The following is a 15088-nucleotide window of genomic DNA, read 5'->3' on the forward strand; positions in this document are numbered from 1 at the left end:
AGCAGACATCTGATACTGAGCCTCTATTTTGGGAAAAGATATTAACACTCAGAATCCACATAGGAAGAAATCTCATCTAGAACACCCAGTGTATTTTTCAACTCCATCCCCTGAAAGAGTGATCTGAGCAGAGCCTCTGAATGTCTGATATAATTAGCCAACAGCGCCTTCCATTCCCCACTGTGGCGGGTTGCATTGTGGATTCTCGAAAGACGTTTACCAAACACCTGTGACTGCAACCTTATTTGAAAAAAGGATCTTTGCAGGCATAATCAAGGTAAGAATCTCGAGATGAGATCATCCTGGAATAGTATGGCCCTACATGCAATAACAAGGGTCCTTGCAAGAGACGAAGGCCAGGGCAAGACAGCCTGAGGCTGCAGCGCCAAGGGTTGCTGGCAGCTGCCCGAAGCTAGCACAGAGGTGAGAAACAGATCGCCCTCAGAGCCTCCAGATAACCCTGCTGACGCCCTGACTTTGGACTTCTGGGCTCCAGAGTTGTGAGAGCATAAATTTGTGTTGTTGTCAGCCACTCGGTTTGTGGTTATTTGTTAAACAGTCTTGCAAAATGAATACTGGGCACTTCTGGGAGTTGCTCCCTCTCTCACTAGAGATGTTGCAAGAAGTTAATAAGGTTGGCCAAGCTTTCTCCTGAGGTAAGTCCCCTAGAAGAACCACTTGTTCCACAGTGAAGAGGGTCCTAAGAGAACCATTAAGTAGATGTACAGAAAAGGAAACCTATTGCCCGTAGAGTATGACACTTACCTATCAAATAAGGACCTGAGTTTTGAACAGACACGCAGAACTTTAGGATCATCCTACAATGTCATCCTTACACGCTACGCCTGCTTCAAGCTGCTACCTTCACTTACAGTTTTTTGTTTTTGTTTTTTTTTTTTGACTTTACCACATGGGCTGTAGGATCTTAGTTCCATGACCAGGGATGGAGGTGGCACCCCCTGCAGTGGAAGTGTGAAGCCTTAGCCCCTGGACCTCCAGTGAAGTCCGACAACAGCACTTTAAAGCAAAGATGTAAAATATTAGGATATCTCCACCTCTACTGCTGGCATTTCTGTCAGAAGAACTGCTATACTTGTTAGGTCATAAAGGTGCAGGAGATAATACTTCTCACCCCAGTAATTCTAAACCTAGGATTGTAGAGGCAGCTCTAAACCAACACAGTAAGAGACTTGGGAGTTTCAAGGTAACATTACTTGAGATAACAAAAGAGTGGAAGCAGCACAAATGTCCATCAACAAAAGAACCGATGAAGTCAGTGGACCAGATCTATATGGTGGAATACAACAAGGAAAGTGAGTGAACATTTCAACATGCCAACATGGACGAATCTCACAACCATAACGATGAACAGTAACCGAAAAAAGTAAGTTGCAGAATGCTCATGATGCTGCTGCTGCTGCTAAGTCGCTTCAGTCGTGTCCGACTCTGTGCGACCCCAGAGACGGCAGCCCACCAGGCTCCCCCGTCCCTGGGATTCTCCAGGCAAGAACACTGGAGTGGGTTGCCATTTCCTTCTCCAATGCAGGAAAGTGAAAAGTGAAAGTGAAGTCGCTCAGTTGTGTCCGACTCTTAGCGACCCCATGGACTGTAGCCCGCCAGGCTCCTCCATCCATGGGATTTTCCAGGCAAGAGTACTGGAGTGGGGTGCCATTGCCTTCTCCAAGAATGCTCATGAGTACATAGCAAACACTGGAAGTGCCCTGCTCATAAACCCTTAGGCCTTATCATCGCAGCACAGGCCAGTCTAACCCTTAACTGTCAGTAACTTAAACCCTTTGCCGGGGGATTGCTCTGTTTGCAAAGCCCACTCTGGCTGCACACGGGGCAAGCGGGAATGCCAGGAAGTTCACAGCATCCAAGAGCCAGCCCTCAACCAGTGATCCACAGGGCTTGGGTAGAAATCCTTGGGAGGAATAGTTCCACCGTGTATCTTCTACTCTGTCTCCTCCATGCGATTAAGGTACAGATGTCCACAGGGTAGTAACTTCTTTCTTGGCTGCTTTTTCTTCCTTGTCTCAGGTCCCCACTCCCTTGCTGGGGCTTTGTGACTGTGATGGCTACTTTTACATGTCAGCTGAGCTAAGCAATGCCCAGATGGCTGGTAAAACCTCTCTGGGTGTGTTTTGGGGGGGCATGCCTTGGAAAGACATTAGCATTTGAATGGGAAGACTAAGTAAAGATGGTGGCCCCCACCAATGCAGGTGGTCACCACCCAACTCACTGGGGACTGAACAGAACAAGAAAGCTGCGAAAGGGTGAATGTGCTCTCTCTGCTGAGCTGAGACACCTGTCTTCTCTACCTTTGGACACTGGCGCTCCTGGTTTGTGGGCTGTCAGACTTAGACCAGACTTACACTCTCGGGCCCTGATTCTCAGGCCGTCAGACTCGGGGCTGAATAACACCACCTGCTTTCCTGGTTGTCCAGCCTGGAGACGGCAGATGGCAATACTTCTAAGCCTCTACAACCACATGAGTCAACTCCTATAATAAATACAAATCTCCTCTTATATGCATCTATACATATCCTATTGGTTTTATTTCTCTGGATAACCCTGACTAATACAGTGGCTCGCCTCTCAGATAAACTACTTGTATTAGAATTCATATCTCAGAGAGTGCTTCTGGGCAAACAAAACCAAGGCAGTAGGGCTCTATTTGTATGTGATTCAAAAATAAGTAGAATAACAATCTGTTGTTAAGAAGAGGTGCAGCATGTAGTTAAGGGTAAAGAAGCTAGAGTGGACTGCCTGGGTTTGAAGCATCTGCCACTTACTAGCTGTGTGCCTCTGAGCAAATCTCTAAACCTTTCTGTGCCTCAGTTTCCCCGTCTGCTGAATGGGGATGGTAACGATATTTACCTTTATGATTGTTGTGAGGACTAGACTTAAAATACGTAACAAATTTAGAATACTGTCTTAAGAGTCCAAGCTATTACTACTGCATTTGCAATAAAACCATAAGGGAAATTTTAAACACAATATTCAGAAGCATTGTAACTTTTCAAAGCAAGGAGTTTGATAGGTTCAGAGCTGGGTATATGGGGGTCTCAAAGGTGCTAGTTAAGTTCTGTTTTTTTAAGTTGGGTAATGGATATATTTTTGTTGTTTTATTACACTTTATAACTTACATGTAAACTGTCTTTTAAAATATCTATCAAATAGTGCATAATTTTTTAAAGGTGAAAAAGTAATCTCCAAATATATTCAAATTTGTGTCTCTTATGATCTCACGGTACTGTTTCAGCTAAGGTTGCCCCTCCCCCACTTTCCAAGCGTTCCCTGGAGGTAGTGACCTTTCAGACTTTGCCTGAGTGGCCCCTTTCAGGAGACTTTCCCAGACACCTGTACCCTGTGAGGCCCTGGGCCCAGCCCACATCACATGATCCTCCTGGAGTTTCTCAGCAACCTTGTACTGTTATCTTTAAACATATCTTAACTTTAAAAATTCTATCCTTTTGAATGAGCATCGCACTTAAAATATTTAACAATTAGTATATGTTTACTTTGGGCTTCCCTGGTGGCTCAGATGGTAAAGAATCTGCCTGCAATGCAGGAGACCTGGGTTTGATCCCTGGGTTGGGAAGATCCCCTGGAGGAGGGCATGGCAACCCACTCCAGTACTCTTGCCTGGAGAATCCCATGGACAGAGCAGCCTGGCGGGCTATGGTTCATGGGGTTGCAAAGAGTTGGACACGACTGAAGCAACTCAGCACACACACATGCACACATATGCTTACTTTAGAAAAAAGATACTTGTGCAAAAAAAGAAAACGGTATTTTCACAATATCATCACTCACCTATAACCACTGTTAATATCCTGATGTCTGTCCTTCAGGACTTTATATTCTATTATACATTTAAAAACAAAATTACATTATAAAGTAGTGCTACTAAATGATATCCTTTTAAAACTTAATATACTGGAAACATCTTTTTTTTTTTTATTAAAATACTGAGTTTATTTCACATGTATATTTTTGTCTCCCCACCATTTCCATCTGTCTGACCACCAATACTACTATTCCTATCATAATATTCCATACATACTTAAAACCAAGCAAAGGGTGGAGTTCCATCGTTAAAAACTAAACAGGCATTTTGGACAACACATTCTTGGCAATGGAACATGGACAACATTTATCAGACACGGTAGGGAAAGTTCTCACTCTGCATTATAAAAAGGACAGCCAGATATCAACTGTTACAGAAATGAAATAAGACGGAAATTTTTTAACAAACTGTTTAAACTATTTTCTTAAAGAGACTTCCTCCACTGCCAGAGATCTTGAATAGCCTCCTGGTCAGTCATCCGGAAACAATTCTTCACATAATTGATAAACTTGGCTTCCACTTTGGGAAGGGAACCACCTTTTTCTATACTTGCTTGCATTTTTGCTTTAGTGTCTTCTACAGAGCTAGGTCCTTTCGGTGTTTCAGGTGTTTTTTCCTGTTTTTTGAAGGATTCTTGGCCTTTCGATCTTGGTGTTGACGGTTTTGAGTCTTTTCCATTTTGGTTTGATTTTTGTGCATTTTTGGCTGGAGTATCTCATACAGATTTCTTTACTGGAGCTTTTTCTTCAACTTCCTCCTCAGCATCGTCATCGTCATCATCTTCATCTTCATCAGCAGCAAGCTTTACTTTTTTCTGGGGAAACTTGCTACCACTGCCAGGGGCAGAACGCTTTCCAGATATACTTAGGAGTTTCACCTCCTCCTCCTCTTCTTCTTCTGACTCTGCATCTTCCTCCACAGCTACTAAGTGCTGTCCACTGATATGCACAGGCCCTGAACCACACTTGAACCGTAAGACCACAGGTGGTGTAATTTCAAAGTCCCCAAGAGAAACCGTTGGCTGTACAGACATTTTCAAAGTTGCCAGTGTTACTTTAATTGGACTGCCTTCACAATTCATGGCCTCTGCTTCAACAATGTATAACTCATCCTTTGCTCCAGCCCCTAAACTGACCGTTCTTAAATATAACTGGTGCTCATTTTCATCATTATCCACCTTGAAGTGATAATCTCTGTCAGCCTTTAGTTCACAACTGAAAAGATAGTTCTGGGGCCTCAAGGGGCTCATGTCCATGTCCATTGACTCCTCCATGGGTTGGCGGCACGCACTAACGTGGGAGAGAAGCCGGACGGAATTAAACGACTACTATTCGAACCAGCAGCCGCACAGGACGGAATCACACCAGGGCTGTGTGATTTTTTTTTTTGAGAAGATTTCATTGCAGGAATAAACAGAAGAGATTCAACGGCTGCTTAGTCAACAGAAAAGAGGCAGAGTTTACTGTAAGGATGCCTGGCGCTAAGGAACACAGGATCCACGAGACCCTAGAAGGAAATGCAGGTATGAAAGGCAGCAGGAGTTTGAGAAGCCCCTCTAGGGCTCCACCATTAAAATGATTACATGTCTCTGTGTATCCGGGCGTTCTCTTCTCTGTATTGACAGGCTTTCTTGCCCTAGGTATTATTTTTTTAGGTCCTTAAAGCTTCTGCTTTTTCAGTTTCTTCTTTCTCGTGACTTCAACTTATTGAAACCTTTGGCTTTTTTGTGACCCATTATTACCCTTTTAGTATCTCTTTATCTTGTGGAGTTTCACCTTTAGCCTCACTCTGCCAATCACCTAAATCTCTCGGCAGTTTCTATTTCAGGCTTACAAGACTCAGATTCTGATGGACCCTGACAGTCTCCTTAGGGGCAGGACTTCCGTCTCAGGACTTGAGGTGAGTCAGTGGTCAAGAGACTGGCTGTCCTCGAGCCAGGTGGTCACTGCTGGTCTCCTTGGTCGTGTCCTTCCCCTGCCCCCATGCCCCTCCTTTATTCTTGCCTATAAAATGTGTCTGGCTAGAGTTGTGGTGCCCTCTTGTGGAAGCTCTAGGTATTAAGTGAAAGAAAGTATTCACTCATTCTTGTCCAACTCTGCAACCCAGGCTCCTTTGTCCATGGAATTCTCCAGGCAAGGATACTGGAGTACATTGCCATTCCCTTCTCCAGGGGATCTTCGTGACCCAGGAATCAAACCCACAGTTCTCCCACATTGCAGGCAGATTCTTTACCATCTGAGCCACCAGGGAAGCTTTTAGGTATTAAAAGTACCATCATTTTCTTCTAAAATTGTTTTCAAATTATGGGTACATGAATTTAGGGTCATAAAATCAACTAGAGACTGACAACTAGAATTTTAAGAATGGAATAGAGTGGAAGGAAATGGAACAGAATAGACTGGAACTGAACAGAATGGAACAAAACAGAATGGTGTAGCACAGAAAAGAACAGAACAGGATAAATGAGTGTATCACACTTCCTATGACTGAGTACTGTTTCATGAAAACTTATTTCATGTGTGTGTGTGTGTGTGTAAAACAATGTATGTGATATTCAAAAACTCTGAAAACTGGCATGACATAGGAATAAACATTCATCATAAATAACTAGTACAGTTGAACTGGTGAGAGACAGCTGCTCCTCAGCCTATTATGGATGGGCATGGATGTGATAAACATGCTTATTTATTGATATCGGTCACATCAAAAGAACTTGAAAGACACTGTTCTAGGACTCAGTATAGTTATATATCAGAATTTTAATGATCATCCTATTTGTACAGATGTGCTACAGTTCATGCAACCTAGTGGCCCTCTCCCTTTTTCCATCTCCTCTCTAATCCCAAGGAATATGAAACAGTCCCACCACTAAGAGAGGCCCTAAGTGATTTGGATACGTGCTCATGACACAACTCTCCTGCGTATGGCACACGTATTCATTCTCTCACCCCTCTCTCCTTTCATTCTCCTCCTCCTCCTTCTCTCTCTCTGTCTCACACACACAGCATTACTCCTCCTTCTCTCTCTCACACACACACACACAGTATTACTCCTCCTTCTCTCTTTCTCTCTCTCTCTCACACATACAGCATTACTATTTTTAACTGTTTTCCTGTTATTGGAGCACTGGTAGGGTGGCCTGGTTAACAGCATGGGATTCTAGAGGTTAACTGTTGGGGTTAAATCCTGACTGTTTCATCTACTGGGTATGTGACCCCATGAATTAACCTCTCTGTGGCCCCCAGTCCTTCATCCGCAAAATGGGCATAATAATAATAACAGAGTTGTCTGGGAAGGCTGAATGTAAACTCCTTAGAAGAGTGTCTAGGACATAGGACTCAATTCAATGATAGCTCTTATCATTATTTAGACTGTGTCCAGTGTTTCACAATTATAAGTAAAAATATTGATTCAGTGAATACTTCTGTAGCAACATCTATGGAAAACAGACTTAAGTCACCATAGGGAAATAGATTGCTAGGTGAAACAGATACATTTTTATTTTTATTTTTTATTTTTCAGATACATTTTTAATTAAAGCTTTAAAAAAATTTGCTAAATTATCTACCTGCAAGGCCTTTCTTCTACCATTGTTTGAGAGTGTGTTTCCCAGAAACTGTAGTCAACACTAGGAGTTATGATTTAAAACAATAAATGCTGCTAATCTGATCAGGAAATATGATACTTATCATTATATCAGTTTGCTTATCTTTGCTTACTAGCACAGTAGAATAATTTTTCAAGTGCTTACTGGCCATTTATGTTGACACTCCAGCAAAGCATCTTGAGAATGTGTCTTGATGCTGAGTTGGTTTTACTTGAGATTACATCCCCATTAACCTGTAAAACCCTCACATTCAGATCTTTCACACCAGCTGAGCACAAGTCCTGTATGCAACTGGTTCCAATACAGCTTAGCTGAATTAAGTATCACGGCTACCACATCTGATTCCTGCAATGAATTTCTGAGTCTAGTACTTAGAAAAAGAAAGACATCAGACTGATCTACACTGCACTGTCTTACAAATAGCCTTGGACAAAGGGAGCCAGTGGCCTTCCTTTGTGCGTCTGAGAATTGGGTGACTACATGTTGTTCAGTTGCTCAGTCATGTCTGACTCTGCGACCCCATGGACTGCAGCACACCAGGCTTCCCTGTCCTTCACCATCTCCTGGAGCTTGCTCAAACTCATGTCCATTGAGTCAGTGATGCCATCCAACCATCTTATCCTCTTTTGCCCCCTTCTCCTTCTGCCCTCAATCTTTTCCAGCAACAGGGCCATTTCTAATGAGTCAGCTCTTCACATCAGGTGGCCAAAGTATTGGTGATTAATAAGAGCATTTACATATATTTTTAATTAGTTTCTCTGTGGAGGTTATTTGTCAAAATGTTCCTCTTCTCAAAAAAGAGAACTGTTTTTGTATTGACACTATGCAAAGGCTATAGTTTCAAATGGGACAGCCTTTCCATCATCTACAAATGAGTATAAGGCAATTACTGTGTGCTAGGTATGGGAAAGGACTGTGTGTGTGTGTGTGTGTGTGTGTGTGCATGCTCATGTGTGCAAGGGCAAGGGTGGGTATGTGTACAACGTTCAAAACACAAGCACTTCCCTTCGAAGATTAGCCTTTAGTTGGTGAAGGAAGCAGCATGGTATGGATAGAACGATGCTGAAGAGTATCCAGAAACTGGCATTCTGTTCCCAAGCAGCTCAAACTTACTTTGTCAACTCAGGCAAGTCCCTTAACCTCCCTGCACTTCAGTTTCTTTACCTGGAAAACTAAAAGCAATGAGACTGTTTCTAACAACCCCCTGTGAGCTATACAGTATAAGAAATAAAGGGATGGGATGAGACAAACACATAAGACTCATAAGTGGTTGCTGTCAGGCAGTGAGAGACGGGCCAGGCAAGGGAGAAAGGTTTAAAGCAGGGAGATGGCATGTCTGGGTGAGGCAATCGAGGGGGATCTGTGTAAAGGTTACATCTCAGCTAACCTGGTGGATAGAGCAGAGGGCGTGGGAAACAAAATTGGGGGAAGAGCAGCAGCAAAGAAGAAAAGCTAAGGTAAGAAAGTGCCAGACATCTCCAAGGAAGGAGAATGAGCAGTTTGGCTGCAACACAGGGCTCACTCAAGCATCCAGTGAGATTTCACTGGGAAAATGAAAGAGGAGTGGGGAAGGGCCTTGACCTGGCACAGGCATTCACCCACAGGGTTTCAGGCCAGAGGCAGGAGGGGTGTCTCAGGATTTCTAGGAGCACCAAGATGAGAGAGGAGCATGCAAGGGTCTGTTGATGCATGTGTGTGGGTAAGAGTGATGGGGGGAGGAGCTTCCCTGGTGGCTCAGTGGTAAGGAATCCACCTGCAATGCAGGAGACGCGGGTTCAACCCCTGACGCAGGAAGATCCCACATGCCGCTGACTAGCAACGTTTGTGCACCCTAACTATTAAGCCTGTGCTCCAGAGCCTGGGCGCCACAACTACTGAGCCTCCACGCTGCAAATACTGAAACTCGCGCTCTGCAACAAGAGCGGCCACGGCAGTGAGAAGCCCGTGCACCACAGCTAGAGAGTAGCCCCTGCTCAACCCACCTAGAGAAAAGCCTGCTCAGCAACAAAGACCCAGTGCAGCCAAAAATAAATAGATAAAAGTATTTTTTAAAGAAAAGAGTGAGTAAGATGGCTCCATGGGGCATGGTCAGTCCAGCTGTGAGTCGTGGGACGATGTGAAGGTTTTTTGAACAGAGTCAACAAAGAGCAGTGTTCTAGGGCAACTGACCTGGGGGAAATATAGCGGAGGCTGGAGAACTCAAGAGACTGGAGAAGGGAGGCCAGTTAGGAAACTTAAAGAATTCATGCCCTTGGGCCTAACTCTGGGTTCTGGCAATGAACAGGAAGAAGTAGTTATGGCTACAAGAGCTTCTGAGGAATTGCTGATAGAAAATTCCCCACAGGAAGTTGGTGATGCAGACTGAAGATGGAGGTGAGAAAGGCTCCAGTGAAGGGCAGACGGTGGAATCATAGAGCCTCGGAGCACAAAGGAGGAGAAACGCTTGCTTCTCTGAGCTGGAGAAGAAAATTTCCAAATGGAGGAGAAAGAGTTCACACCTCTGTTTTTTTCTTTTTTTTTCAGTAAAGTATGGTGCAGTGGGAGGAGGTCTCCTGAGTAGTTTGGGGAGGGAGTTTTGCAGCCAGACAGACATAGAATGATTTTTAGTTAGTGGCTTCACCACTGACGGGCTTCCCTTGTGGCTCAGCTGGTAAAGAATCCACCCGCTATGCAGGAGCCCTGGCTTTGATCCCTGGGTTGGGAAGATCCCATGGAGAAGGGAAAGGCTACCAACTCCAGTATTCTGGCCTGGTGAATTCCATGGACTGTATATATATAGACCGTGGGGTTGAAAAGAGTCAAACAGGACTGAGCGACTTTCACTTTCACTTTCCACCACGGACAGAAGGGATGATGATCCATAAGATTATTTTAATCTAGTTAAGATTCTGCTTCCTCATTTGTAAATGGAGATGTTAATAATACATCGACATTCTAGGAATCAGCGAACTAAAATGGACTGGAATGGGTGAATTTAACTCAAATGACCATTATATCTACTACTGTGGGCAGGAATCCCTTAGAAGAAATGGAGTGGCCATCATGGTCAACAAAAGAGTCCAAAATGCAGTACTTGGATGCAATCTCAAAAACAACAGAATGATCTCTGTTTCCAAGGCAAACCATTCAGTATCACAGTAATCCAAGTCTATGCCCCAACCAGTAACGCTGAAGAAGCTGAAGTTGAATGGTTCTATGAAGACCTATAAGACTTTTTAGAACTAACACCCCAAAAAGATGTCCTTTTCATTATAGGGGACTGGAATGCAAAAGTAGGAAGTCAAGAAACACCTGGAGTAACAGGCAAATTTGGCCTTGGAATACGGAATGAAGCAGGGCAAAGACTAATAGAGTTTTCCCAAGAGAACGCACTGGTCATAGCAAACACCCTCTTCCAACAACACAAGAGAAGACTCTACACATGGACATCACCAGATGGTCAACACCAAAATCAGATTGATTATATTCTTTGCAGCCGAAGATGGAGAAGCTCTATACAGTCAGCAATAACAAGACCAGGAGCTGACTGTGGCTCAGATCATGAACTCCTTATTGCCAAATTTAGACTTAAATTGAAGAAAGCAGGGAAAACCACTAGACCATTCAGGTATGACCTAAATCAAATCCCTTATGTTATACAGTGGAAGTGAGAAATAGATTTAAGGGACTAGATCTGATAGACAGAGTGCCTGATGAACTATGGACAGAGGTTCATGATATTATACAGGAGACAGGGATCAAGACCATCCCCAAGAAAAAGAAATGCAAAAATGCAAGATGGCTGTCTGAGGAGGCCTTACAAATAGCTGTGAAAAGAAGAGAAGTGAAAAGCAAAGGAGAAAAGGAAAAATATAAGCATCTGAATGCAGAGTTCCAAAGAATAGCAAGGAGAGATAAGAAAGCCTTCCTCAGCGATCAATGCAAAGAAATAGAGGAAACCAACAGAATGGGAAAGACTAGAGATCTCTTCAAGAAAATCAGAGTTACCAAGGGAACATTTCATGCAAAGATGGGCTCGATAAAGGACAGAAATGGTATGGACCTAACAGAAGCAGAAGATATTAAGAAGAGGTGGCAAGAATACATAGAAGAACTGTACAAAAAAGATCTTCATGACCCAGATAATCATGATGGTGTGATCACTCACCTAGAGCCAGACATCCTGGAATGTGAAGTCAAGTGGGCCTTAGAAAGCATCACTACGAACAAAGCTAGTGGAGGTGATGGAATTCCAGTTGAGCTATTCCAAATCCTGAAAGATGATGCTGTGAAAGTGCTGAACTCAATATGCCAGCAAACTTGGAAAACAGAGCAGTGGCCACAGGACTAGAAAAGGTCAGTTTTCATTCCAATCCCAAAGAAAAGCAATGCCAAAGAATGCTCAAACTACTGCACAATTGCACTCATCTCACACGCTAGTAAAGTAATGCTCAAAATTCTCCAAGCCATGCTTCAGCAATACGTGAACCATGAACTTCCTGATGTTCAAGCTGGTTTTAGAAAAGGCAGAGGAACCAGAGATCAAATTGCCAATATCTGCTGGATCATGGAAAAAGCAAGAGAGTTCCAGAAAAACATCTATTTCTGCTTTATTGACTATGCCAAAGCCTTTGACTGTGTGGATCACAATAAACTGTGGAAAATTCTGAAAGACATGGGAATACCAGACTACCTGACCTGCCTCTTGAGAAATGTGTATGCAGGTCAGGAAGCAACAGTTAGAACTGGACATGGAACAACAGACTGGTTCCAAATAGGAAAAGGAGTATGTCAAGGCTGCATATTGTCACCCTGCTTATTTAACTTATATGCAGAGTACATCATGAGAAGCACAAGCTGGAATCAAGATTGCTGGGAGAAATATCAATAACCTCAGATATGCAGATGAGACCACCCTTATGGCAGAAAGTGAAGAGGAACTAAAGAGCCTCTTGATGAAAGTGAAAGAGGAGAGTGAAAAAGTGGGCCTAAAGCTCAACATTCAGAAAACTAAGATCATGGCATCTGGTCCCATCACTTCATGGGAAATAGATGGGGAAACAGTGGAAATAGTGTCAGACTTTATTTTTTTGGGCTCCAAAATCACTGCAGATGGTGGCTGCAGCCATGAAATTAAAAGACACTTACTCCTTGGAAGGAAAGTTACGACCAACCTAGGTAGCATATTGAAAAGCAGAGACATTACTTTGCCAACAAAGGTCCGTCTAGTCAAGGCTATGGTTTTTCCAGTGGTCATGTATGGATGTGAGAGTTGGACTGTGAAGAAAGCTGAGCACCAAGGAATTGATGCTTTTGAACTGTGGTGTTGGAGAAGACTCTTGAGAGTCCCTTGGACTGCAAGGAGATCCAACCAGTCCATTTTAAAGGAAATCAGTCCTGGGTGTTCATTGGAAGAACTGATACTAAAGCTAAAACTCCAATACTTTGGCCACCTCATGCGAAGAGTTGACTCATTGGAAAAGACTCTGATGCTGGGAGGGATTGGGGGCAGGAGGAGAAGGGGACGACAGAGGATGAGATGGCTGGATGGCATCACCAACTCAATGGACATGAGTTTGAGTAAACTCCGGGAGTTGGTGATGGACAGGGAGGCCTGGCGTGCTGTGATTCATGGGATCGCAAAAAGTCGGATATGACTGAGTGACTGAACTGAACTGAACTGAATGATACCTTCTGACTAGGCCCCTTTTGAGGATATTGACCTGTAACAGAACAAAGATAATAAATAATTGCTATCGGTAAAACTATAATTATTATTTTCATGTATTTCTATTTTAATATATAACCACAGGACTAGTCCAAACTAGCCCTATCCTGTTTTTAACAAGGTACTGAGCTGGTCTTTGGAGACAACAGAACAAAACTCTAAGTCATGCAGCCAAAGCATACGCAGAGGAGAAAATGTTGACCTCAAATAAGACCTGAAACCTAAGTCTCTCCCCTCACTGAACCAAAGTACTGGACGTGCCCCTGAACCAGAGCACTGGAACCCTTTCGGAAGCGTAAGGTCTGCTGTCCAGGAAGATCTGGTGCTGAAACCCCGTTCCCACACCTGACCGCAAAGGGCCACTTTCCAAAACCTGCCTGCCAGCACATCCTCATAACAAACTCCTCACCTAATTCAGAAATGGGTGAGAGAATCACTGATGGGGAGAGAGATCTAAGCTTTGCCTCCTGCCTCCTTACTTGGCTGCCCTGCAGTAAAGCCCTTCTCTCTGCAAAGACTGTTCCCTCAGTATTGATATCTGGGCAATAAACCCAACTTGCTCTGAGACAAGAACAGAAGGGGTTTGGCATTGTGACTGGAGGCAAAAAAAGTTATGAAAGTTAAACAACTCGTGAGGGAAAAGGAAATGGGGATGTTTTGTGATCAAGCATCTGGATTCTCCTTTTTTCTCTCTGTCTCATTCAAAAGTTTTATTAAAGAAGTTTTCAGATACTAATAAATCTGTATACAAAATGAATCTGTATACAAAACAGAAACCGACTCACAGACAAGGAAAACAAACTTGTGGTTACCAAAGGGGAGAGGGATGAGAAGAGGGCTAAATTAGGAGTATGGGATTAACATATAAAACTACTATACACACAAGAGAGAAGCAACAAGGACGTACTCTATAGCACAGGGAACTATACCCAATATCTTGTAATAACCTTTGGAATATAATCTGCAAAAAACAAACAAACCACAAATTATTATTCTCTACACTTGAAATTTAACATAATATTGTAAATCAACAGTACTTCAAAAAACAAAAGGTAAAAAAAAAAAAAAAAAGGTAAAGAAATTTTCAAACACAAAAGTAGAAAGAATTGTATCATGACCCTCTTTGTACCTAACACCCAAGCTCAACATTTTGCTAACCTGTGTTGTTATTTTTTGGATGAAATTATGTTAAAGCAAATCTCACATATCAATCAGTTCAGTTCAGTCACTCAGTCGTGTCCAACACTTTGCGACCCCAGGGACTGCAGCACGCCAGGCTTCCCTGTCCATCATCAACTCCTGGAGCTTGCTCAAACTCCTGCCCATTGTGTCGGTGATGCTGTCCAACCATCTCATCCTCTGTCATCCCCTTCTCCTCCCACCTTCAATCTTTCCCAGCATCAGGGTCTTTTCCAGTGAGTCAGTTCTTCGCATCAGGTGGCCAAATTATTGCAGTTTCAGCTTCAGCATCAGTCCTTCCAATGAACACTCAGGACTGATTTCCTTTAGGATGGACTGTTTTGATCTCCTTGCAGTCCAAGGGACTCTCAAGAGTCTTCTCCAACACCACAGTTCAAAAGCATCAATTCTTCGGCACTCAGCTTTCTTTATAGTCCAACTCTCACATCCATACGTGACTACTGGAAAAACCATAGCTTTGACTAGATGGACATTTGTTGGCAAAGTAATGTCTCTGCTTTTTAACATGCTGTCTAGGTTGGTCACAGCTTTTTTTCCCAAGGAGCAAGTGCCTTTTAATTTCATGGCTGCAGTCACCATCTACAGTGATTCTGGAGCCCAAGAAAATAGTCTCTCCCTATTTCCATTGCTTCTCCTTCTATTTGCCATGAAGAGATGGGACCAGATGCCATGATCTTCCCTTTTTGAATGTTGAGTTTTAAGCCAGCTTTTTCACTCTTCT

General features: G+C 43.2%; 1 long non-coding RNA gene and 1 pseudogene across 1 annotated transcript; one reads left to right on the forward strand and one right to left on the reverse strand.

Annotated features, from left to right (window-relative positions):
• Positions 1–1716: 1716 nt before the first annotated feature.
• LOC138987639 (uncharacterized) lies at positions 1717–14714 on the forward strand. The gene is made up of 4 exons (XR_011464028.1): positions 1717–1981; positions 5260–5375; positions 5669–5752; positions 9805–14714. It is a non-coding gene; the product is annotated as an uncharacterized lncRNA (long non-coding RNA).
• Positions 2003–5369, reverse strand: LOC102278453 (nucleophosmin pseudogene; annotated as a pseudogene).
• Positions 14715–15088: the final 374 nt, after the last annotated feature.

Source organism: Bos mutus, chromosome 4 (assembly GCF_027580195.1).
Source record: "Bos mutus isolate GX-2022 chromosome 4, NWIPB_WYAK_1.1, whole genome shotgun sequence".
Classification (NCBI taxonomy): domain Eukaryota; kingdom Metazoa; phylum Chordata; class Mammalia; order Artiodactyla; family Bovidae; genus Bos; species Bos mutus.